The sequence below is a fragment of the Nycticebus coucang genome, chromosome 5 (assembly GCF_027406575.1).
Source record: "Nycticebus coucang isolate mNycCou1 chromosome 5, mNycCou1.pri, whole genome shotgun sequence".
NCBI lineage: Eukaryota > Metazoa > Chordata > Mammalia > Primates > Lorisidae > Nycticebus > Nycticebus coucang.
In genome coordinates, this window is record NC_069784.1 from 79,789,412 (window position 1) to 79,815,898 (window position 26,487).

At 35.3% G+C, this 26,487-nt stretch overlaps 1 pseudogene; it reads left to right on the forward strand.

Moving 5' to 3' along the window:
* Positions 1–11,804, forward strand: part of LOC128585528 (S-methyl-5'-thioadenosine phosphorylase-like) — a 40,911-nt pseudogene extending 29,107 nt beyond the window's left edge.
* Positions 11,805–26,487: the final 14,683 nt, after the last annotated feature.

Genomic DNA, 26,487 nt, shown 5'->3' on the forward strand with positions numbered 1-26,487 from the left:
TTTACTAAGAAGAATATGTTCCAGCTCCATCCATGTAAACATGAAAGAGTAAAGTCTCCATCTTTCTTTAAGGCTGCATAATATTCCATGGTGTACATATACCACAATTTATTAATCCATTCGTGGATCGATGGGCACCTGGGCTTCTTCCATGACTTAGCAATTATGAATAGGGCTGCAATAAACATTCTGGTACAAATATCTTTGCTATGATGTGATTTTTGGTCTTCCGGGTATATGCCCAGTAGAGGGATTACAGGATTGAATGGCAGATCTATTTTTAGATCTCTAAGTGTTCTCCATATCTCTTTCCAAAAGGAATGCATTAATTTGCATTCCCACCAGCAGTGTAGAAGTGTTCCCTTTTTTCTACATCCACGCCAACATCTCTGGTCTTGGGATTTTGTGATATAGGCTAGTCTCACTGGAGTTAGATGATATTTCAAAGTAGTTTTGATTTGCATTTCTCTGATGATTAAAGATGATGAGCATTTTTTCATATGTCTGAATGCCACGCTCCTGTCTTCTTCAGAGAAGTTTCTCTTCAAATCCCTTGCCCAGCCTGTGATGGGATCCCTTGTTCTTTTCTTGCTAATGCGTTTGAGTTCTCTGTGGATTCTGGTTATTAAACCTTTGTCGGAGACATAACCTGCAAATATCTTCTCCCATTCTGAGGGCTGTCTTCTTGCTTTACTTACTGTGTTCTTGGCTGTGCAGAAGGTTTTTAGTTTGATCAAGTCCCAGTAGTGTATTTTTGAAGCTCTTCATTTGCCTGGGGGGTCCTCCTCATAAAATACTCGCCCAGACCAATTTCCTCAAAGATTTTCCCTACACTCTCTTCTAGTATTTTTATAGTTTCATGTCTTAAGTCTAAATCTTTAATCCAGTGAGAGTCTATCTTAGTTAATGGTGAAAGTGTGGGTCCAGTTTCAGTCTTCTGCAGGTTGCCAGCCAGTTCACCCAGCACCATTTGTTAAATAGGGAATCTTTTCTCCACTGAATGTTTTTCATTGGCTTGTCAAAGATCAAATAACGGTAAGTAGCTGGATTCATCTCTTGGTTTTCTATTCTCTTCTAGACATCTACTTCTCTGTTTTTGTGCCAATACCATGCTGTTTTCATCACTATTGATTTGTAGTGTAGTCTGAGGTCTGGTAGCGTAATTCCTCCTGCTTTGTTTTTATTTCTGAGTAATGTCTTGGCTATTCGAGGTTTTTTCTGATTCCATATAAAACAAAGTATTGCTTTTTCAAGATCTTTAAAGTATGACAGTAGAGCTTGCAAATATCTTTTGTAGTTCTAGGATTTCTTTTTTTGGTATTCTTTGAATTTCTTTGTTACATTTCTCTAGTACAATTGCTTTTCTATGTTATTTTGGAGTTCCCTGAGTTTCTTTAAAATTTCTATGTTGAATTCTTGACCACAGACCTCACACATCACCATCTTGTTAAGAGTGGTCACTGACTCCTTGTTTTCTCATTTTAGGGAGGTTATGGTTCCTTATTTGTTGATTTCATGGATGTTCTTCATGAAATCAACATTGAAGAACTAATTGCTTACCACAGTCTTCTCTATCTGTCATGTTTTATTTTTTCTTTAATATGCTTTCTGAGAGATTCTTTACAGGTTCTCTATTGAATTGTCACTGCCTTAACCTCAAATTTGGCTCAGCTCTAGAAAATATTCAAAGTGCTAGGCAGTGCCTGTGGCTCAAAGGAGTAGCGTGTCAGCCCCATATACCAGGGTGGTGGTGGGTTTCAACCTGGCCCTGGCCAAAAGAACTGCTAAAAAAAAAAAAAAAAAAAAAAAAAAAAACCAGAAAAGAAAATGTTCAAAGAGTTGATCTTCTAGGATGGCAGAGGTCCTAAAAAAGATGCTCTGTTTCTGTGAATAGCCTAGGTGGGATGTTTTTGCCTAAGGGCTCCATGGAACATGCCTCCTATAGCGTGGTACTGCTGATCAGCCAATCTGATTTGGTATGGTAAGTGGCTGAGATACAGAACAGAGTTTTGTGGGCAGGATAAGACAGTTCTTCCATTCTCCTTAATCTATAGTTTCACAGAGGGTTTTCCCTTTCTTAAGACAGCTCTGCTGCAAGGGAAATCAACATGGTGGGAACGCTTGTTGCACAGTTTAATCTCACTTTTTCTTTTGTGGAAACCATGATCCTGAGGGAAATTTTTCATACTTATATGCTTCACTATTTCAGGAGAGACTTCATCACAGATACAGAAGTCTGATTCTCTTACCATCAGCTCAAAGTTTTTTCACTTTGCTGTGGATCTGGAAACTTGCCTATTTTCACATTTGAGTTCAGAATATTGCTATTTACAGAAAATTGTGAGGGCAAATATTTGGTTTGCAATGGCAGGTGAAGTAAAGTCAGCTTACTTCTCTGCGATTTTGGTGACATCACTCTAAGTCTAAATACTTATTCTAAAATGCCAAAAGGACTTTGCTTTTTTATATATAAATGTGTATCCAGCCTATATATGTGTATCTAGCCTATATATGTGTATCCATAGATACTTACATAATCAAAGTATCAGGAGAAAAACTTAATGATCAATCAGTTGAGAAATGGTCAAGTTGATAAAGGCAGCATAGTTGTATAGGAGAATATTAGACCACTATTGAATAACGAGTTGTAATGTAGATAGGTTATTATGTTAAAATAATCACTTCAAGAACTGTAATCCAAAGTAGTATGTGATGTGTCACAAAAGGTACAACAATACCACTGAAAAAAAATATTTCATTTCTGAATGGAATACACTTTTTTGGCCATTTAGATAAGATGTAGCATCTATAAAATACTTCTTCTTCCCTCTCAAATTTTTCATAATTCCTTGGGAGAAGTGAGAAAGTAAATTTTTGAAGAAAAAGTATTTCATAGAAAAATGTTCTTACATCTCAATCTAAAATTTTAAATATATTTTTAAAAACTTTATTGAAGGCTATTCACTTAACATATAAACACTTTTCTTTTTAAATAAAATTACTACAATATAATAGCACTCTGATGAGATAATTTTTCTGCTATTTTATAAGTAGGTAATTATATAAATGCAGGGACTTTAAAAACCCCTGCAGAAAGCAGGCAAAGAATTTTTGATTTTGACAAAAGTAATTCTCTTCATTTATAATGTTTAAGAATCACCATTTGTTCAAAAGAATTGGAAAGATTTTTCACAAAACTTGTGCACTCTCTTCTTTCATTTACTTTTTAACCAAATAACATAGAAAAAGGAATATTAGCATCTTATCTGTGAATGTTAACAAAGCTGGTTACTAAATAGTCATGGCAATCTATTTAATACTGATTTTATCCATACAGGTAGAATAAAATGGAGCATTTAAGTCAGTATGTGTATAATTCATTCTTTTCTTACTTTAAATGCATAATTGAAATTAATCTGACTATAGATAATATGAAAATAATTCCTGTCTGTGAAACAGATTTTGTGATTTTTTTCCTCCAGCAATAGGTTAACCACTTTAATTACACTTTGATAATGCATACTTAAAATTAATTTTATTTCTCAAAACACTTTCCAACTTATAGGAAAGAAATAAAGATCAAAAGCATGTATAGTGTGGCCTTAAATGGGCATCATTTTTACTTTTCTCCTATAATTCTGAAAGTGGTTAAATCATGTATAAAAATGTTGAGTTAATTTTGCCATGCAATTATCTTACAATGATGCACTTTTAAAAAAATAATATAATATATGCTAACATTCCTCCACACAAGGGAGTTACTGATGAGAATGACTTGTAGATTTGGGAAGATCAAGAAGGCCAATGTGGCGGATGTGGGGAGGTGGATGTGGGAACTGGAGAAAATTTGTAACAGGGAAGCCAAATCATAAATCACGTCAGGGACTGGGAAGTTTACCTTTGAGCAAGATGTGAATACACTGGAGAGTTTTGCACCTTTGTGCACATTTTGACTTTTAATGGAAACCTCTCTACTTCTTGTACTATGAATAAACTCTATGGAGCAAGATGAGAAGCAGAGAAAACAGCTAAGACACTGTTGCTTTAGTTCTGGCAAAAACATAAATGATAGATTGGACCTGAGCAGTAGGAGTTAAACTAGAAGCAGGGGTGGTATTCTACATGTGTCCCTTAGGAAGACTGTCCAAACTGCTGGAAGATTGAGTTTGGCACTTTCTCTTGGACTCACATTTGCTTCATGAACTTGAAAGGAGTTAATATTAGGGCCCACATTTGGCAAGAACACCAACAGGGAGAGAGTGATAAGACCAGTAAAATTAATCTTAATTATGATTAATAGGTATATACATCAAGTTTAGAGATGCTATCAAATTGGGGGAAATTTTAAGAGCATGTTCTCAGATCAGTGCCAAAGGTCACTGAGAGTGTAAAGACAGAGACTGCATGAACACAAAAGGGCGGGAAATAAAGTGTTTAGAAACCCCTCACAAGTAGTCTCCATCCACCAAAAAAAAAAAAAGATTTCGACCTGGAGAAACTGGAGGTTCTATGAATAGTGATAGAGGAGACCTGGGGAGTCACAGGGTCAGCATCACATGGTGACCAAGAAGATCACCAGCAGACAAGTGTATGGTGCAAATAGTTTTTATTGAAGACCAACTTAAAAGGATCATTTCATGGTCAGTGTCCCAACTCAACAGAGTGCCATACTTACCTGTAACAAATTTAGGATTTAGGCAATGAAGAAAAGATACTAAAATTGGAATATGTTGGGAATGTGTTAAAAAGACAGAGCCAAGGGCTCTGTGAATTTGTAAGAGAATAACAAAAACTGGAAAGAGGCAGAAATCTTGGGAAAATGATACCAATTTAGAGCTTTTTGACTTTTGAAACAGAACAGATTTGATCTCTGAAATAAAAGTGGAAGCTGTTTTATGATGGTGTAAAGAAAGTAAGGACATAGGTTCAGGCAGTACAGAAGTTTTCCGGTGCACGTGCAGATGAAAGTAGACCTTATCCATCTAAAAAAGGTAAAGTAAAAAAAATATACAAAGAGATACTTTCACAGTGCTTAAAAAACAAACTTGAAGTCATATGTGGAAAGTCAAAAAGAAAATGTTAAAATTCATTTATTCCCTTGTGAATTAAAAAAATACATACATTACTAGAAAATTTATACATCTAGGAAATCTAGACCTGAGTTCAGAAAAAAAGTCCTCGTTAAAAGTCTTGTGCTCTTTCTACTCTTTTCTAAATGTAGAAACACTCTTTCATAAAACAAAATCAGAAGGCGAAAAACATGAAAGATGAAATACTCTGGCTGAAACAAACATACAAAGTACAAGAGCCAGGTCTTTCCTGTCTTCACTTTTTTCCTTGGTGTGGCTCTGATGGGTGTTCAGAATTCTCAAAACACACCTTAAGGGCACCATGACTCATCACGCTGCTCACATTATAATTAGCTGTTACTGAGAAAGCAGTTGAGAGCAATAGGGGATGTGACCGTTACTGGTCTCTTATCTCAGATTCGTCTTTAAATCAAACTTTTTCTCTCTTATATATTTTTTTTTAATGTTCTTTCTCCTTTCCAAATGAGTGATTACATTCATTTGAATAAAATGGATAAAATGGCCTTCAAATAAGTGTTCTGTATGTTAGCTTTTTAGCAAAAGTAACTCTATTTCTACATCATCAAATAAATGACTACATGCCTTGTTTAATCATATGCTCCATCTTAGATCATTAATATGATGGTCTGGAATTGATCAAAATAATTCTGGAATGCTTTAAACATGCACGTGTGTGGTGTGTGCATGCATATGTGTAAACTGGCTCGGTGAACCAGAAGTGTTTGAGAAAAGAACTAAAGATTGAAGTAGACAGAACTTAGTTAAATGATTAGAAATTTATAAACTTGCAAAACGAGGACAATATGGTATGTAAATTAATAGGAGAAAAAATGAGCAGTCTATTTCTAATTGTCACCTGTCTGGTATAATCCTCTTTTACACATTCATTTTAATGACTCTCTAAAGTTAAAACATCACTTTAATCAACTAAGCTAACTTTTGACCTCTTATTTTTCTCTACTTTTATAGACTCTACCCATTTCAGACCTATTTCCATCATTTTCTATTTTTTTCTAAACTTTCCCTCACTCATTTTTATCTCACATTGCCCCTTGTTATCTTTAATTCTGTAGCTTATTCTGTATAATTATTCTATTGTTCAAGAATAGCCTCAGTGTTGAAATTCCACTTTTATCTTTCTATCTCTAGCTCTTCCCACGTCTCTTTATTTTTCAATTTGTACCAGAATATACTAGATTTATTTTGGCTTGAGCTTCAGCAACTTCAAGTTCGTGGGTAGTCAGAATTGCTAGTTCCACGAAAAGTGAGCATCACAGCACTCATTAAAATAACATTTCCTAAATTTTCAATTATAATAAGTGACACTTCATTTTGATATTCTGTTTTTACTGCATGTGAAGCCTAATCTTGGAGGGTTAGTTTTTTTTTTTATTAATAATCATACACACTCATATTTTTCAATATAGAATAAAGCTCAGGTATAATATTTTACTTTTATAAAAAGTGTATAAACACAGCAATCTTCCTTAACAAATTTACATTATAGAATTTATAACTTAAATTTACCAGAATACCATCAGGTTCTCTTAATAAGATGTTATTCCTGGGAAGCAACTGATCCAGGTTCCTAATTTTTTACTATCATGAGGGTTTTCTCGAACTTTGAACTACCCAAGCCACAGAAAAAGCTCTTTGTCGGCAAGACTTTCTGTATTCACCAGAGTTCATGCTAACACCACCCAAGACACCTTACTTCCTGGTATCCTTGCTTTGGAATACAAATTGTCATTCCTGTTATTACAAAATCCTTCCTATCTTCTGATCCACTCTCAGAGTACCTCCCCAACAGATCTTCCTGGTTTGCTCTTTTTTCAAAGATAAATTCACTTTCTCTTCTTCAAATGTTTAACTGAATAGTCTCTTTGCCTTACTGAACAAGAAATCAGAATTTGAAGAAAAATTATTACTTTTTTACTATGCTCCATAGTCAATGATCCTTGTCAGTATGTCCAAATGCTACTTTTCTTCCTCTTTCAAACTTCATTTTGCTTTAAGAACAACTCTATTTCCTGATACTTTTTGTGGCTACAAACTATAAATCTTCTAGTTATATTTTTACTTTTGCTGAAGACTTTGAAATCAGCTCGTTTGTTTCCAAACCATATACATTTCATTTTCCATCTTCTTTGGTAAAAATAATATCCCTATGAAAAATCCACTCAGTGATTCAAATTCTCTTTCTCTCTAGCTCTCTCTTTGGTAGCCCTTAATTTATATTATCTTTACCTAAAGTTGACCTTAATCAATTACTCTGAGAGGTCTATCCTAGATGTGTTATCACTGTACTGTTCCAATACATCTCATCTTATATGAAATCCAGTCCTTTCTGCTCAGCAATACTGTCTCCCCCCCGCCCCATTAACAACTCAAGGTTACAACTCACTGTGGTAGAGGTACAATAAATCAAAATTAAAATCTCATCAATTTTGGTGTTTTTGGGGGGGGGTGTTTTTTACTTATATACTTGATATGTAAATACGAAACTAAAAATGGCTTGAATGCAATATTTAAGAAATTATGGTACTGGCACAGAAATACATAAAGTGACAAAAGTGACAAAACTAAGAACCTGAAAATAAAATCACTGCATGAATATAGACATTTATGTAAACGAAACTACATGGCAATTGGCAAAGCACACATATTTCATTAAGTCCTATTTGAGATGAAAAAACACTCAAATAGAAAAGCAAATAGATTCTTCTTCATACTATGCACTCAAAGCAATAACGCCCTGAAAGATAATATTTGGAAATATTTTTATAACCTATATGGGAAAATATTTTCTGAACTACATAAAAAGCAAACAGCCAACCTTCAAAATGGGAGATTTTTACATGTTATGAATCTGAGAAAGATCTGATAATCTGATAGAAAGATCTGATAACTAGAGTCTACACAAAACTGAAACTAAGCAATAAGAAAATAGCAAACAACCCCATTTCTATGTGGTCAAGAGACTTGAACAGAAAATTCTCTGAAGATGACAGATGAATGACCAAAAAACACACGAAAAAAAATGCTCATCTTTAATCAGAGAAATTCAAATCAAAATCACTTTGAGATATTACCTAACTCTAGTAAGATTAGCTTGCATCTTAATGTGCTACTGCCGTTAGCCTCCAAACTACAGATGCTGGTGTGGATGTGGAGAGAAGGGAACAGTCTACACTGCTGGGTGGGATTGCAAACTAGTACAACCTTTATAGAAAGAAGTATGGAGAATTCTCAAAGAACTAAAAGTTGACCTTCCATTCCATCTGCAATCCCATTACTCTAGGTATCTACCCAGATGAAAAACTATCATTTTACCACAAAGACATTTGCACCAGAATGTTTATTACAGCTCAATTTATAATTGCCAAGTCATGGAAGCAACCCATATACCCATCAGCCCATGAATGGATTAACAAGTTGTGGTAAAAGAATACCATGGAATACTATTCAGCCATAAGATGATGGAGACTTTACATCTTTTATGTTTTCCTGGATGGAGTTGAAACACATTTTTCATAGTAAAGTATCTCAAAAATGGAAAAGCAAATATCCATTGTAAAGTATCAATACTATTACAAAACCAATATATAAATACACACTTATACAAATGGTAAAACATAAATATATTCTAGAAAGGGGGAGAGGTGAGGAGAGAGAAACAAAGGGAAGAGGGGAAGGCGATTGAAGGGGAGAGGGAGGGCATTTGATGGGATCTCTCCTAATATGCACAATGCAAGGATATTCAGCACACCCGCCTGGGAGAGGGGCTTTCTTACAAGTGAGAACAATGTAATCTAAAAATTTATTTCATCATATTAATTTGAAATTTTAAAAAAGTCCTCAGACATCACTCAGTGTCCTGTTGGGGGCACAAAATCATCCTCAAGTCAGAACCCCCACTGAGTGAACCCTGGTGGAGGAAACCTTTTTGAGAACTCCAGTTTAAATTCTGACCTCAACTCTTGATTTGAGGGGAATTTTTGAGAAACCCTAAATAAAGAACCAAATAAACCTTCCATTTAATGACACACAAATAAATATATATATATGTATATATACGTGCATGATTAATATTTTTCTGAAGGTGAATGTATTGAAATGTTCTAACTTGGATTCTGGTAGTGTTCGCACAATTCTGTGACTTTTAAATTGTGTACTTTGAACAGGTGAGTTTTATGTTATGTGTATTATATTTCAAAAAAGGCGTTTTGAAAGAAAAAGAAGCAACAAACTTAAATGGAAATTTTGGGAAATTTGATTACTTCAACTTTACAAATTTCTGTTTATCAAGTTGCCTGTAAAATTTTTTTTTATGGCTTGGCGCCCATAGCTCAGTGGTTAGGGGTCCAGCCACATACACCGAGGCTGGTGGATTCAAACCCCGTCCAGGCCTGCCAAACAGCAATGACAACTGCAACAAAAAAAGCCAGGCATTGTAGTTGTGGCGGCCACCTGTAGTCCCAGCTTGGGAGGCTGAGGCAAAAGAATTGCTCAAGCCCAAGAGTTTGAGGTTGCTGTGAGCTGTGGTGCCATGGCAATCTACCAAGGGTGACATAATGAGACTCTGCCTAATTAAAACAACAAAATTTTTTTTATTAGCCAGCTATGTTAGTGCACCTAGCACATGGATAAACCTTAGAACGAAAGCTACAAAATATCTTTCTGTACGTATGTTTATGTGTATGTCTGTAGGCATCATACATGTGTGTGACATTTTTCTATGTCCTTAAGAAATTGCCAGAGTTAAATTGTAAGAGTTCTATTTTATTAAGTTAAAGAAAAATAAGTGCTTATAGAAATAAAGTACTCTCTCATAAAAATAAAGACAACCCCAAATGCTTTTAAAGTTCACTTGGGCTGGGAAATCTTTGGTAAATAGAATATTGTTATGTCTGCAGTTTTCAGCACTAAACATAACACAGATGCACAACTTTTCCTATCCTTTTTTTTTTAATTTTTTAGTGAAATAACCTTGTATTACTACTACAGCACAAAATTTGACAGTAAGAAAAATAGCTTAATAATGAGCTTTTAAATATCACATATTGAAGGGAATGAAAAGGTAATTACAAAAAACAAGTGAGGTAAATTGATGTAAGAAAAAAATCCCATGTGAAAGATATTCTCTCTACAACAGAAGGTTTTAGAATTCTTCTAATCAAGAATGGAGAGTTCCAATAGGCAAACATGAGTTACGTATGTTACTAAGTACTTGAAATATGGATGGCCAGGCAGCAATGTGCTATAACTATAAACCATACACTAGATTTCTAACATTTCATGTGAACAAAAGAGCGTACATTTTCTCATCAATAATTTCATCCTTGTTATGTGTTGAAATGATAATATTTCAGACTATATTGGTCAAATATATATTATATCATATTTTTAAAAAAAGATGGATAGTTGAGGCTGAGGGAAATCTTGAGAAATAACAATTTACTTCTCAGGCCTGGCAAAATGAACCAAAACAAAAGAAGACAACAACAATAAAATTACTTAAGAGAATGAAGTTTTGCCAAGAGGACTAAATTTTTCTCTCTCTACAGTTTCTTATTACAGAGAGACTTGAGGTATTTAGAACCATAAGGAAGAATGTTTTGTGCCATATTGGCTAATCATACTACAAGAAAGTACATAATTCTACAAATTATGATGCATAGATTTTCCAATTTATAAATTGCTGATATGAAAGATCACAATTGCTTAATTCCTAGTGTTCCCTGAAAGTTAAGGCCAGTAAGGGTTACCAATTAAGAGGTCTGACCCTGGCGCTGCCGGGTCTTCCTGCTGCTGTTCTTTGGCCGGCTTGGTCCCCTTGGTCCACTGCAATCTCCCGGCTCAGACGTGGCCTCAAGCGCCCCCACCATCGCTGTGAAGATTGGAATAATTGGTGGAACAGGCCTGGATGATTCAGAAATTTTAGAAGGAAGAACTGAAAAATATGTGAACACTACATTTGGTAATCCATCTGATGCCTTAATTTTGGGAAAGATAAAAAATGTTGATTGCATTCTCCTTGCAAGGCCTGGGAGGCAGCTCACCATCATGCCTTCAGAAATCAACTACCAGGCAAACATGTGGGCTTTGAAGGAAGAAGGATGTTCACATGTCATGGTGACCACAGCTTGTGGCTCCTTGAGGAGTAGATTCGGCCTGGTGATATAGTTATTATTAATCAGTTCATCGACAGGACCAAGAGGCCTCAGACCTTCTATGATGGAAGTCATTCCGGTACCAGAGGAGGGTGCCACGTGCCCATGGCTGAGTCGTTTTGCCCCCAAATGAGAGAGGTCCTCATAGAGACTGCTCAGAAGCTTGGACTCCGGTGCCACTCAAAGGGGACAATGGTGACAATCAAAGGACCTCGTTTTAGGCTCCCAGACAGAAAACCTTGTGTTCCGCACCTGGGGGGGCAGATATTGTCAACATGACCACAGTTCCAGAAGTGGTTCTTGCCAAGGAGGCTGGAATCTGCTACGCAAGTATCGCGAGGGCAACAGATTAGGATTGCTGGAAGGAGCTCAAGGAAGCAGTTTCCATGGACTGGGTCTTAAAGACCCTGAAAGAAATGCTAAAAAAGCCAAAAGTTTACTTCTCACCACTGTTCCACTGATAGGGTCCATGGAATGGTCAGAAACTCTCCATAATCTGGAGAATATGGCCCAGCTTTCTGTTTTATTACCAAGACATTAGAAAAGCATGGCTCCGCAGAAGGTTTTCTAACTCCAGTTGATTTGAAAATTTTTGCTTAACTTGAAAAGCATGGGAAAGACATCCTTCCTTCATGTCCTTGCCTGTGGTAAGAATGACAACATGTTGGCTCAGCACCCGTAGCACAGTCGTTACCGAGCCAGCCACATACCGAGGGAGCCAGGTTGGAACCCAGCCTAGGCCTGTTAAACAACAATGACAACTGCAACAAAAAATAGCTGGGTGTTGTGGCGGGCGCCTGTAGTTCCAGCCACTTGGGAGGCTGAGGCAAGAGAATTGCTTGAGCCTCCAAGAGTTTGAGGTTGCTGTGAGCTGTGATGCCACAGCACTCTACCGAGGGCAACATAGTGAGACTGTCTCAAAAAAATAAAATAAAAAGCGAGATGTTGTGTGTATGAGGAGGTACTGCTAAATGACCTGAGTGACTTCAGAATACAGAGGAAAAGCAAATGACCAGTAAATGTGGGGAAAATTTTTACATTTTTACTTTTACGTTTACATTTTTACATTTACAAAAAAACTCCAAGAAGATACCATTCTTTCCTCTATCAAATTTGCAACAATAAAGGGTTATTTATAGGTGATACCTGATTTCCTATGTTGCCCGTGGACTGTGAAGAAGAAATGAGACTCTGGTTATTTATTGATATGACTGTAAATTGGTAAAATATTTCTGGAAGACAGTGTGGTAAAATGCATCGAATGGCTTAAAAATACTTAACATACTCTGTGCTGGGTTCTCCTGGGAATTTCTCTTTAAAAAATTATCAGATACAAGACATTTTGTATGAAGAAGAGGGTATAATAGTGTTATAATGGCAAGTATTTAAAATAATCTGAGTACTCAACAATTGGGGGTAAATTTTATTTAGTAATAATTAGATCATAAATCAGCCAACCAAAGATTCCTTTTCACGTAATATTTCCATGTCTTGAAGAAATGGTTGCTCCTATAATATGAAATGAAAGAAGGAAAATGTAAGAATTTTACAATACTTGTTTTAAAATGCTGTATACATGTACTAAAAGACAAGAAGGAAATATGTATAATCTTGTTATTATATTAGGCAGAAGGTATGATACTGGATAATTTTTATTTTCTTTCAATCTATCTTCGTATTTTCTGCATGAATATAAGCAAATAGCAAAGTTGTTATAAAAATAAAAATGGACATGGAAAGATACAGTTCTTGAAAACTGTTTCTGGTAATGAAAAAAAATGGAAGATGCTTAATATTAAGATGAGTGTTATTAGGCGCCTGTAGTCCCAGCTACTTGGGAGGCTGAGGCAAGAGAATCGCTTAAGCCCAGGAGTTGGAGGTTGCTGAGAGCTGTGTGACGCCACGGCACTCTTCCGAGGGCCATAAAGTGAGACTCTGTCTCTACAAAAAAAAAAAAAAAAAAAAGATGAGTGTTATTTAAGGGACTTATACTTTATTTTGCCTTAAAAAGAGAGAGAGAGAGAAAGAACACAAGATTATTGATTTTTTCACAGTCCAAATAATACCTGGGTTTGCACAGCTTCCTGAGAAAATCCAGGTGTTTAATACTGAAGTAGTCTAAAAGTTAAAATATTTAAAAGATTGAATATGCCCATTATGGTGTCAGATTTTGTTGTTGTTGTTGTTATGAGACAGAGTCTCATTATGTTGCCCTCAGTAGAGTGCTGTAGTGTCACAACTCACAGCAGCCTCAAAGCCTTGGACGTAAGCGATTTTCTTGCCTCAGCCTCCCGAGTAGCTGGGACTACAGGGGCCTGACACAACGCCTGGCTATTTTTTGTTGGCGTTGTCATTATTGTTTAGCTGGCTTGGGCCAGGTTCTAACCCACCAGCCTCAGTATATGTGGCTGGCACTGTAACCACTATGCTATGGGAGCAGAGCCAGCGTCAGATATTCTAAAAATCAATATTTTACTTCATGTATGCTTTTTATTAGTTGACAAATTACGTGAGCTGGCGATTTTTCTTTTTTAATAAAGAAAGGGGAGGGGTCCTTTTTTTACACTTTTTTTATTGTTAACTTTATAGGAATGCTTTTTGTTTTCTTAAGTTCTCTATCACCGGGAGATCTTTTATTCCTAACATTATTTTCACTGTAATCTATTACAGGATGCTTTAGGATCAGGATATAAGAACTTTTGTTTGAAGAATTTGTAATGTCACTATATTCATGTTTATGAGATTGACTTCAAAATAATAAACTGCTAATTATAAATAAAATAAACCTATTACCCTCCAGTGTTTAAAAAAAAAAAAATTAGGAGGTCTGACAATTAAGTTCGTGAACTCATCCTAGAAAAAATGCTACATACTTCATTGCTGAATACCACTAAGGTCACCTTCAAAGTGCTCCCACTGGGAAGGTATGCATTAATGCCCACATTTAATCTACCCTTGAAAGCCGTTTTGGAACTATTTTTCTGGAAGGGTCATCAGAGCTGTCAGCGTATTATCCTTAAATGTATTACCCTGAATGTCATCAAAATGTCTTCCTTTCAATATTTCCTTTATCTTTGGGTAAAGAGAAAAGGCTGGTGCCAGATATTAGATAAATAGAGAGGTGTTCCAACACATTTATTTTTTTACTGGCTAAAACTCCCTCACACACACTGCCGGGTGAGTTCTTTGCTTTCATTCATCGGTGAGCTACTTTGGGAACATGTTTGCACACAACATTCTCATGCCGAGATTTTCAGTTTAGATTTTTCTATTTCTCTAAAGATGTTTACTTGGTCTGCTATGCTTCTCACAATCAAACAACGATTTTGACACACAATTTGGCAAAATTTTGTGATGTTTTTTATCAGTTCTGCTCGTTACTGGCCACCCTGAGCTCTCTTCATCAGATAAGGCTTTCTCTCCCTTCGGAAACACATTTAATACATTTTTACACTGTCATTTTCTTCACGGCATTATCCCCATAAACTTGGACTAAAATGTTCCTGATTTCACTTCCACTCTTGCCAAGTCTAACAAGAAATTTAACATTTGTTCATTGCCCTAACTCAAGCTCCAACATTATTGAGATGGCACACAAAAATATTCAATGACAATAATGAATGCCACTTAGTAAGACACCACCACACATGGATGTGAACACAGCTGTGAGACGCTGATATGCCGGGGTTACAAAACCATACTGAGCTGTTTGTACAGTGCTGTTAATGTAAGCACCCAGTGGCAAGTTGGAAGCTTAATTCTCAGACTTCATATATGTACTAAAGTTATACAAAATAATAAGACAATAAAACTCTCTATGCAAGCATATGAGGAGGTGAGATGTGATTTGGGTAAGATAAAGGTATAAAATATCAGGGTGTTTTGCTTTGTTAAGGGAAAGAAAGTATTTTTGTTGTTGTTGTTCTAAAGTAGGATGATGTTTTCCATATGAGAAGAGAAAAACTATAGGGCAATTACTGAACACATAAGAAATGATAGAAGGCTGAACTGCAACCAAAAAATAGCCGGGCGTTGTGGCGGGTGCCTGTAGTCCCAGCTGCTCAGGAGGCTGAGGCAGGAGAATCCCCGAAGCCCAAGAGCTAGAGGTTGCTGTGAGTCCTGCGACATCATGGCACTCTACCGAAGGCAGTAAAGTGAGACTCTGTCTCTACAAAAAAAACAAGAAAAGAAATGTTAGAAGGTTTGTGAAAGGTGAATCTTATAAAGAAAGATATGTGTGATCAAGCTGGCTAAGATTAGAAAGGAATTATCGATACTTTTTCTCTAAAAATTGAGCTATATCAAAATTACAATGATACAAAACTTGAATTTGATCCTCCGTGTTAAAACAATGAGGTTTCTGGACATATTTGTCTGCTATTAATAGGAGCTTTTTAAAGATACGTTTTTTGGTGATTGGCCTTAGGAAACAAAGATTCTGTGTTTTGCTTAATTTCCTACACTTCTTGCTGTCTTCAGTGTATTTTGTATTTTGATTACTTAAGATAACTGAGCCTTTTCTCTTAAAAGAGGTATCATGTTCCTACAACTATGTAAATTTCTGCATTTGATTTTGAAGCCTTTTAATTATCACTTTGGATAAATAAATTGCTGTTCACAGTGACTCGTGATCCTATTTTTATCAAATATGTTATGCCTTTGATATTTCAACAAACTTCCTAAAATCAAATTCTAAAATAAGTCATTTTCTTGACCTTAAATTAACATTGCAATTTTCCATATTGACCATAGGAATATCTCAAAAGGATACCTCCCTTTATAAAAAGAAAGATTTGAAATAAATTGGGTTTATTTTATATATTAAACTATATGGAACGCTTATCAAATAATAAGGAATGCTAAACCTTTAAGTTATATATACATAGATATGTTGGTAATATGTGTTTCAGAAATTCTATCAAATTCATAGTAATTTAATAGTTCTAGTGGAAGACTATCAGTCATACCAGTCATAATTCTAGCAATTATATTAAAATGTCATATGCAACCGAAATAACCAAATTTTCTTGTCAGCTGCATCATTATTATAATAAACTCATCAGATCTTTATTCATGGCCATTTTAAGTCTTGCAATTTATATCTAGTGAATTGATTATTCTTTCCAGAGCAACTGTAAGCCTAAAGAGTTTAATCCACCAAAAAGGCTCATAGAACAAACTCTGAGAACTTAAGACCATGCTGGACTGGATGAGGATTCCTAGAAAAGTATGAAGAAACTGATTGGTTCACAAAACTTCTAACCCAACATCAAACACAATAAGAATTAATTAAATACTAAGGAAATACAGTCAGTCAGTACTAAAACTGTTGAAAAATGCTATTTGATACACTCCAAAAGATTGATCCAAGTCAAATTATCAATGATAAGCAGTCTAATAAATAATACTATGGACCTATATTGGAAAAACAAAACAAGTATTTAAAAAAATGTAAATCCATTGTTAATTTGCACTTTGAACCTGCAGAGAGCCTGAGAAGCTTCTGGGTCTTTCCTGAGTTCTTAAAGCTTTCATTATTAAAAGCTCTGTATTCTGTGACTCATTATGGATTAGATAAAAATCATACAAAACATACAGAAAAAAATGGTGAAGCAATTTTTCTAAAATTGTTAAAGCGGTTTATAAACAATGGTTAATTTGTCAAGCCCATAACTCTGGTAAGACAATAAGAACCTCAAGTGATACATTTCCAGCAACTGATGAATCATTTGAACATTTACAAATGGACTTTGTTTAATTGCTGCCTTCAAAGTATGCATTTTAATTTTACAACAATTTTTCTATGAAATAAGGCCAATTCTGTCACAGTAGCCAAATGATTATCAGGAAGAAGTATTTTCCTTGTGGGGCATTCCTGGAGTAATCTCCAGCAACAGAGTTTTCATTTCACTAGGCAAATAATAAAACAGTAAGATATGCTTTTTACAAGCACAATGGCATTAGGCAAAGCTAACTGTATAACTAGACTCCCTTGATCAACTACAGACTGATGGCAATCAGGTCCACTCCAGCTGGAAAATGAAGAGTGACCCCTTATAAAATAGCTACTGCTGGAAGGCCTATGCCTCTAAGAACCTCATGCATTTCCCACTTCATAAACTCTGACATGCTGTAATAGTGCAAGGCTTTAATGTATCATGCTAAAGTATATTTTCACCTGGTAAAAGAAGCCCTTAGTGATCTATCAAGTGATGACAAACAAACCCTTAGTGACCTAGACTAGAACCTGGAGATTAAGTGTTTTTCAAAAGAAATCCAAGAAGAATTGCCCTTGAACTCCCTTGGAAGGGACCATACTAAGTTCTTTCAGCAGAAAACTTCACTCCTTGAGTCTTATATTAACTTTTCTCAACTGAAGGGGCTACAATACCAGACCTTGGGTATTGTACACCAATTGAAGACCTCAGAGTAAAACTGACCACAGAAATTTTTTTTTTTTTTTTCGGAAGCAGGTAGCATTCTAGGCATGGACAACATGGATTCTAAGATCATGGATTTACTTCAAGGTCTGCAGTTTTGCAAAAACCAAAGTGGAGACATTCTATCTGACCTTCTTCATCTCCTCCCCAATCAGTGCTGATGTCAGATAAGCAGTTTTTGTCTACTTTTTCTGTCAACCCCATGTTTACTTGGGAGGGCTCCTCCCAGATTTCCTCAGTCCCCCAACAGAGACTCTGTGTTAAGCCTCTTTGTTCCTCACATCATGTCCCCCTCATGTGGTGACACCAAACCCCTTCACTTTCTATAGGATTAAGCTTTCAAATTCATGTGTTCAGATTCCTTGTTATAGCTAATAGTAAATAAAATCTATAGTGAGGGTTTTGCAGGTAAACTATGCCAGAGATAGAACAAGAAAACCAAAAGAAAGATAATTTAAGAGTTTATAAATTTGTAACCCTAATTCCTAAATTATTGAATATCTTGGGTTCCAACTGTATAATACGTGGATAGTGTTGTCTTAGACAAATAAGACTTTCGTCTCTTGACCCCTAACATGCAAGGCATCCCACAGGAAACTGTCTGTTGTGCTGTTCCAGGATGTATTTTTATCTGTGGATGATTTAATGATCAGCCATAAGTGTGGGCAACTCCACATCTCAAAAATGAAAAATAAGGGGGCAAAGTAGATTAGAGATTCTAGCAGAACCTCTGTCCTCCATAAGCAATTTGACACGGAGTACCTCTTAATTTGCATTATAGAATAAAGTGAAATTTGCCATGAAGCATAAATCCTCCAAATGGACAGAATGCTCCTTCACTGGCTTAACATAAATATAAATGAGGTTTCGATTAGAAATACATCTCAAACATCAGCTACCCTGTTTCCCTGAAAATAAGACAGTGTCTTATTTTAAGGTGTGCTCCCAAAGATGCGCTAGGTCTTATTTTCAGGAGACATCTTATCTTTCTTGTAAGTAGGTCTTATTTTCGGAGGATGTCTTATTTTCGGGAAAACAGGGTACTATAGCTGACTTCACTGAAGTTAGTTCCCCAGCAAATTTCTTTAAATTCTCTTCCTAAAGTTGTTTTATATAACAGGATTGCTTTGGACTATTTGTTGACTGAATGGGGAGGAGTGTGTGTGATAGCTAACACCTCCTACTGCACTTGGAGAAAGACAGCTGGTAGAGTAGAAACTAAATTGCAAGATAAGAACTAACAAGCTACTTGGCTAAAACATAGATTCTTGATCATTTTTGATGTGTTTGATTTTGATCAGTGCAATTCATGTGGGTTCCTATACTTCAATGGGTATACTTCAGTCTTTTAGAATTTTTTCCTGATACCCACCATAATAATTTCCCTGGAGTGTCACATCCTCTTAAGAGTCTTAAATGCTCATATGCTACCATCTGTTAAACATCAAATGATCTATGGTTAGAGTAATGAAACTACGAAGAGAACATAATGAACATTTAGCTGACCTGATGTTGAGAATTGTAAATGCCTTACTGAGACCAAAAGACCATAATCATAATGACAGAGTATGGTATCTTTGCACAAAATTGTGGAAAATCTCTCAAAATTGAGAGGCTGATGAAAAAGGAATTGGGGGCAGCTCCTGTGGCTCAAAGGGGTAGGGCACTGGCCCCATACACTGGAGGTGGTGGGTTCAAACCCAGCTCTGGCCAAAAACTGCGGGGGACGGGGGGAAGGAATTGGTAAATTAAATTTGGCCTAAAACTTCCTCTTTACGTAGCAAACTGTAACCTAACTTAGTATGTGCCAACTGATCAGATCATGTCCATAAACAAATACTGAGCTATAAGCAATCAACCTGTTTCTGAACTTCATTTCTTTTCCTGTCTGTGAATACTGCCTGCCATGTTGCTGGGTGGAACTCTCCCTTTACTTGCTCAGAGTGAGACCAATTCATGAATTGTTTCCTCACTCAAATAAACTCTGTTAATTTAATTTGCCTGAATTTTATTTGTTTTTTCCTTTTAACACATGTCATCATACATTTCCCCAGGCTTTGAATGCACAGCACCAAGAATAAACCCTCATTGAAAGAGTAGACTTTAGGTGACTATAATCTGCCACTCAAGGTTTATCAGCTCTCACAAATGTACTGCTCTGGTGGGGATGCTGATAACAGGAGAGACCATGCATGCATAAGGACAGAGCATATTTGGGCAATCTCTGTACTTTCCTCTCAGGTTTTCTGTGAACGTAAAATTGTTCCAAAAAAAAAACCAACCTTCCCTTTAGCAAAGTTTAGTCTCTGTATGGAGGCTTTAATTAATTAGTTAATTGAATTTTTCCCTGTACTCAAAAGTTAGGCCCAACTTAACTGCCTGGGCTAGGCAGGGTCCTGTCTCTGAGCTCTGCTGTCCTTATCCCAGCTGACTATCGCTATTGCTTTCTACTCCTAGTTCTACTCTGATTCTCCTACTGTCTACTCTCCAGAGAACAGTAAGAGGAAGGTATTTTGATTATGATATTATGATATCTCTTTCTCTGTGAAATGTTTTTCCATTAATTATTTGGGTGGCTAATCCCCTCACCTCCTTCAAGTTTTTCTTTACCTATTATCTCAGTAAGAGCTCACCTCATTATCTCATTTAATATGGAAGCTATTCTCCCCTCCATTCCTATTGACATCACTCTTATCTTTCCTGTAACCATTTTAATCTTTGAAAATATTGCATGTGTTGCTTTTTTACTAACAGTATGTATTGTTGGTACGCTCTCACTAGAATAGCTGCTCGCTGCGGGAGAATAGCTTTTCCTCTCTGATATACTGATAGATCATATGCATCCAAAAAGTGCTGACATGGAACAGGTTTTCCATAAATATTTCTTAAAAGAACAAATGAAAACGTTGCTATCTCATGAGAGAATCTTTGATAAACAGAATCTCTCCATGACTGGGGTCAAATTTCTCATACACTCAGATTTACCTACCATACTTAATTAGAAGCAAAGGAAATGAGATTCAGATAGATAGAGGGGAAAGGAAATCTAATTCATAAAACAAAGTAAAAAATCTCATATAATTCTTGTTCTCAACATTAATCTTCTAGAGTTTATATTTTCTAAAATTACTAATTTTAAATGAGATAAAATTTTATATATTTATTATGTACAGTGATGTTTATGATGTTTTAAACCATTAGACATTGTAGAATAGTTAAATCTAGGCAATTAAAATATACATTACCTCACATTGTTATTATTTTTGTGGCAAAACTATTTATCATTCATTCCCTTGCATATTTTAATACCATATATCATCATTAACTATAGTTACTGTGCTGTACAATAGTTCCCTTGAATTTATTTCACCTAACTGCAATTTTATATATATCCTGTAACTGATATGCCTAGCCTCTGCTATCCACCATTTCTCCCTCTACTATAAGATCAACATTTTAGAGTTCATTTTGGATTAAAATTTTAGTCTGAGTATCTGTAGAGTACTTAAATATAGAAGGTATATTTAATTTTCACCACAAATGCATAATATATTAAAATAAATACGAATGCGTGTATGTATAAAAATTAAACAAATGAAATGGGTGCGTATGTAGTGTAAAAAAGTACTACTAACAGTGAAACTAACTTCTAAAAGTAACATTATTATATTATTATTAAATTATCAGACTCTTTCAATAAGTTTTGAAATGTTATGAATCAGTAAAATTATAAGAAGTTCTGGTATTAATAATGTAAAAGAATTTGCTTTTAAAAGCAGAATTGTTAAATTGTTCTGTGATATATTTTAGTGTTGATAATAATAATTGCAGATAGATGTTTAAATTGAGAAAAATGAGCATGACTTTACTGTTTTATATCTAATCTTCATTTATTTATCTTAATAAAATCTCTCCTGTAATTTAAAAGTAAATCTATTTTAAATCATTTTCTTTTATGAAATTTGATCAACACTTTTATTTTGTATAAAGGTAGTCCCAAATGAAAAACCAAGGACAAAAAAATGATAAAATATGTACAAGTCATTCATTCGACTTCATGACTGCAGATTAATGTAATACTTTAGCACCTAAGTTGTACAGGTGGTCCCAGGCAAACATATGAGAAGTGGCAATTTATTCTAAATCAATACAGCTACCTGAGGGTAAAATGGCCATATTAATAATGTTAACTTTTTTTTTTAGTAAACTTGCTGTATTTTAAGATAGAAGAAATTAGGAAAATCTGGGGAAATTTTTTGTATCTTGCCTTATAAAACTGATATAATAAAGGAATAAAGGTGATTTGATATAAATAACTTCTCATGTTAGAAGATATTATTCTGAGAGTGTTAGCATTTTGAGTATAAGTATTGTAGTCACACAATTACATTACAGAAAATTTGCTATTAAAAGGATTGCTGTCTTAGATACAAAAACTCACCATTTCCTGAAATTTAATTATATGCCTTAAACATTTATGGAATTAAAATTATTGTTTATTACAATACATTTATATTTCTTTATTTCATTCTATTTTTATGTGATAAGAAACTAATATTTTAACTTCTGGAAATAAGTTGTGTATTATATTATTTGACTTTTAAAAATAATTCATATATTATTCATTCTTGTACCATATATCTCTAATTTTGCTATTTTTATTATCCAGGCTTTGAAAGAGTTAGAAATGAACTGACTCACTTAAAAATAATTTTAATGGATTTGAATAAGAGAAATTACACCAAGTTCAAATCTTTTTGTAGTTATAATTTGATATTTAATCATTGGGATTTGACAGAATATGCTTAAGATATATAGCCAAAATACATTCAGATGGAGTTTGATCAACCAGATAAATTGCCTTTAAACATTTTTCTAATCATTTTTTAATATAGTCATTCCCTAGAGGAAGCTGAACGCTGAAGAGCCAGGCTGTTATGGAATATTCATGTCTGCTCTTCCTTTCCTTTTCACTCAAATTCTCACAAACATAACCAGAAATAATATCATTCTTTTATGCAGCTTGTACCCAGAGGATAAACACATTTCTAATCACACAAACATCAGTCTACGACACTGCTCCAGCAGAGAGAGTAGCTTCTTAGTTGTTTGCAGTTATTTTGAATAAAAAGTGACACACTAGCTTTAGTCCCAGGTCTTTTTCTGGCCAGGGTATTGTGAAAGAAGGACTTGGTAGTTTCTCATCAAAGAATATAATTAGTGATTTTCAGAATGTTCCATAATTTACTGTACAAAATTGTATTTTTATAATCTTGAAGTTTTACACGATGTATTTAAATAAAAGACAGATGGCATTTTAACAAATGCCCCCTACATCTATGCCCCATAGTAGTATAAGGAAGTAAGTCATGGTTAAATTGTGTTTAATTCATAATGTTCACAATAAATGTTAGAATTATAAATTTGACTGGAGATTTAAAAAATTATTACAGTATATTAATCTGTTGGAAGAAAACTTTATCCATATTAAATTTAATAGAGTTTAATTGAGCAAGAAAAGAAGCATTCACAAATCTACAAATCTGGCACACCCCAGAAACAATAAATTCAGAAGAAAATCCAAGAACTGTTTCATGGTCAATAAAATTTATAGATAGAAAAAGGAAAGTGAAATTCAGAAAATGACAGAGAGGTACAAACAGGGGTACTGGTTACAGCCAAGCATTTGGTTTATTTGAACATGGTTTTGATACTGGAGTTTTGTGTTCAGTAGGTTCCTGGTCTCAGTAATGGGAGGAATGAATCCATGGATCACAGATCAGTGGTAAGACAGGATTTATTTACAAAAAAAAAAAAAAAAAAATACAAAAATAGGAAAGCTCCTGGCAGAGAGAACCCAGTTGGGCGAGGGAGAAGCGCACACACATGCTCTCTCTCTCCCTTGTTCTTTTCTCAGGGGTATGTATAGTCACATGGGGTTATTTAGCTGAAACCCAATTGTTACCTTTAGTGTGTGTGGGGGGGTCCTCTAAAGTTATATTCAGCTAGAGCTCATTTGTTACATTTAGCAGTGTGGGGCCGGAACTCAGTTAAGGAATGGCTACAATTCCTTTCATTAAGGCCTAGGAAACTTATGTGAAATTGACCACGCCATGAAATTGACCAGGCTTAGAAAAGGTGGGGTTCCCATTCAGCCGGAAGTGCCAGGGGGAGGGAGACCTAAGGCGCTGGTGTCTCCCTAGCAGTTGTCTGGCCCCTCTGGCTACTGGAGCCTCCCCACCCCACTCCAGCCCATTGGTTCCACTGCCAGGGCTGCACCAACACGCCAGGGCTGAGGCGGCAGGTCCTCCAGCTCAGCTTGCTGAGCTAGCTGGGGCTCCACCTGCCCTGTATCAGTTTGTTTGAACATTTGGTCACCTATGAGTGGTTGAAGTAGCGGCTGTTTGTGGTTGACTGAGACTCAGCTATTGTTACAGAGGCATATTCCTAAATTAGGTTTTTAGATTGCTTTCCTACTATTTAGGTTGTGGTTTATACATAACTACTCAACAGAGTACAGAGGGCTTCTGAGCCAAATTTTGTTTTGATTTATCAACTTTGGTGGTGCTTTTTAGGGAAATAAAACAAATCTCCCCAACCCAGAAAACCTCTTCAAAAAGGTAAAAGAGAAAGAAAAAGAAATTGCATTATTGAAGGAACACTTAATAAGATAGAATGTGTACCATAGGCAATTCACTAAGAGCTTTCAAAGACAAAAAGTCAGTACTTGAGAAAGACATCCCTGGTTCTTAAACCTGGGAAGAGGCTTATTTAGCTTTCAAATAGATTGACCAAACATTTCAAAGAAACTAAGAACATTGAATTCCAAATTTTCTAAAAAAAAAGCTCTAAGAAAAGGGAAAACCTCTTTTCTGATTTCACCAGGGAGAATTAAGGCACTTATTTTTTATTTGTATTTGTTCGTATATGATGTAAGTCCAATCCATTTAGTCTATCTCCAAAATTACGTTCCAAAATTGAAGTCAAAATTTTATATTTGCACTCCCCCCTATTTATCCTAGAAAACTTGATCCTGATGTTACCCTTTTGTTAAAATTACACCTAGTTTGGGCTTTGTAGGGGAAACTGAGTCTTGATCTTTAGCATAAGAATCCCTTCCTACTTGAGAGATGTGGAGAATCATGAGTAGCTTGTGAGTTGCATACATGCAGGCAATCAGAAAACTGGCCTCCCAGGGAGAATGTATGTGTGAGGTGTGGTGATAATAGGCCTAATGGCTACGGTAAAGATTCTCTAGATTCCCAATGTCTCTTGAAGCTGGAAAGAGAGAAAGAGAGGTCTTGCTTTAGGCCTCCAATTTTGCAAACACGAGTTGGAAACATTCTGTCTGACACTTTCCATGTTCCCTCATTTTTAGTGCTTATGTCTGATAAATAACTTTTAACTACTTTTTCCTGCTTTATCATAATAAATATAGACCCAAGTTTACTCAGGAGGTCTCCTCCCAGAGTTCCTCAGTCCCCTGACAGGGACTTTATTCATTCCTCTTCATTCTTTGCACCAACCCCCCCTCTGGTGACCAAAAGACCCTTCAGGCTTAACATATGGAGTGAAGCTATCCCCCATTTTTCCTATTTCAGTGGTATATACATTCATGCTAAAGATGGCTTGGATCTCATTTCCTTCTTGTGGTTCCTACAATGAAGAGGAGATGATACTCCAGCAGGCACACTTTCTTTTGCATTAAATCCAGACCTTCAATTCTGAGGTGTGCAGAACAAGCCGTTCTTAACTCACTGAGTTCACTTTGTGTGCTTGATGTAGGATATGTTTATTTTTAAATATTATCCTACACTCAATCCTCTTGCATCACATCAGAAGGGTAGCTCAAACTATAACTGCATGCCAACACTCATTTTAATGCACGCTATTCCAAATGCATCCAAGAGTTATAATATAATTTGATCCTCTATGAAGATCCTGTTATACTATCATCTTAAGTATTCATGCATAAAATTTAGATTTTATCCATTTTAAAACTGCTTATATAATTTTTTTTAAAAATAAGAATGTTTATTTATATTTTTTTCAGGAGTATTTTAATGAAATTTTCACAGCCTAAGTATGTTATATGCAATGATCCTTTCAGTTTTTCCTTGACACCAATTTCTCATTCCATTGCTTCAGAATAACACAGTCTTTACACCATGGCTTACTACTGTAAAATTTCACTATTTTACAGCTATGGAATTGAATTGTGGCTCTGTAGTTTTGGTTCTGTCAGACTGAAACTGTTACATCTCTTGCATTGATTCTGACAATTCCAATTAAACATGTTTGTTTCATGCAAGACTTCCCTTAAGGAAATCCTTTCAAGTAGTAAATTGTCTTTTTTGTCACTAATGAGAAGGAGACTATTGCTTAATCCCTTACGATTCATTGCCCCCACCCATTCTACCTCACTGTTCTTTTTTTCTCTCTCTTTTCTCCTTCCTGTACCCTTAGTTTCCTGAGCTTTTGATTTTCTCATTTTCTTTATTTTATTTTCTCATGTTTAAAATATTTTACATAACAATTTGCAGTCAAGCTAACCCATATCATAAGAAACATTATATAAAACTAACAACATTCATTTTAAAACAGTTTACAATACATATAATCTATGCAAGAGGTATAATATAATACAATAGAAACATCTATATCAACAGATAATGTAGCGAAACATTAGAAATACTATGTACTCCATTTCTAATTACATTATCCTCCCAGCTTCCCAAAGGTAATTGATAGAAAGAGACTATGTTCTCCTTGAATGTCTTTACA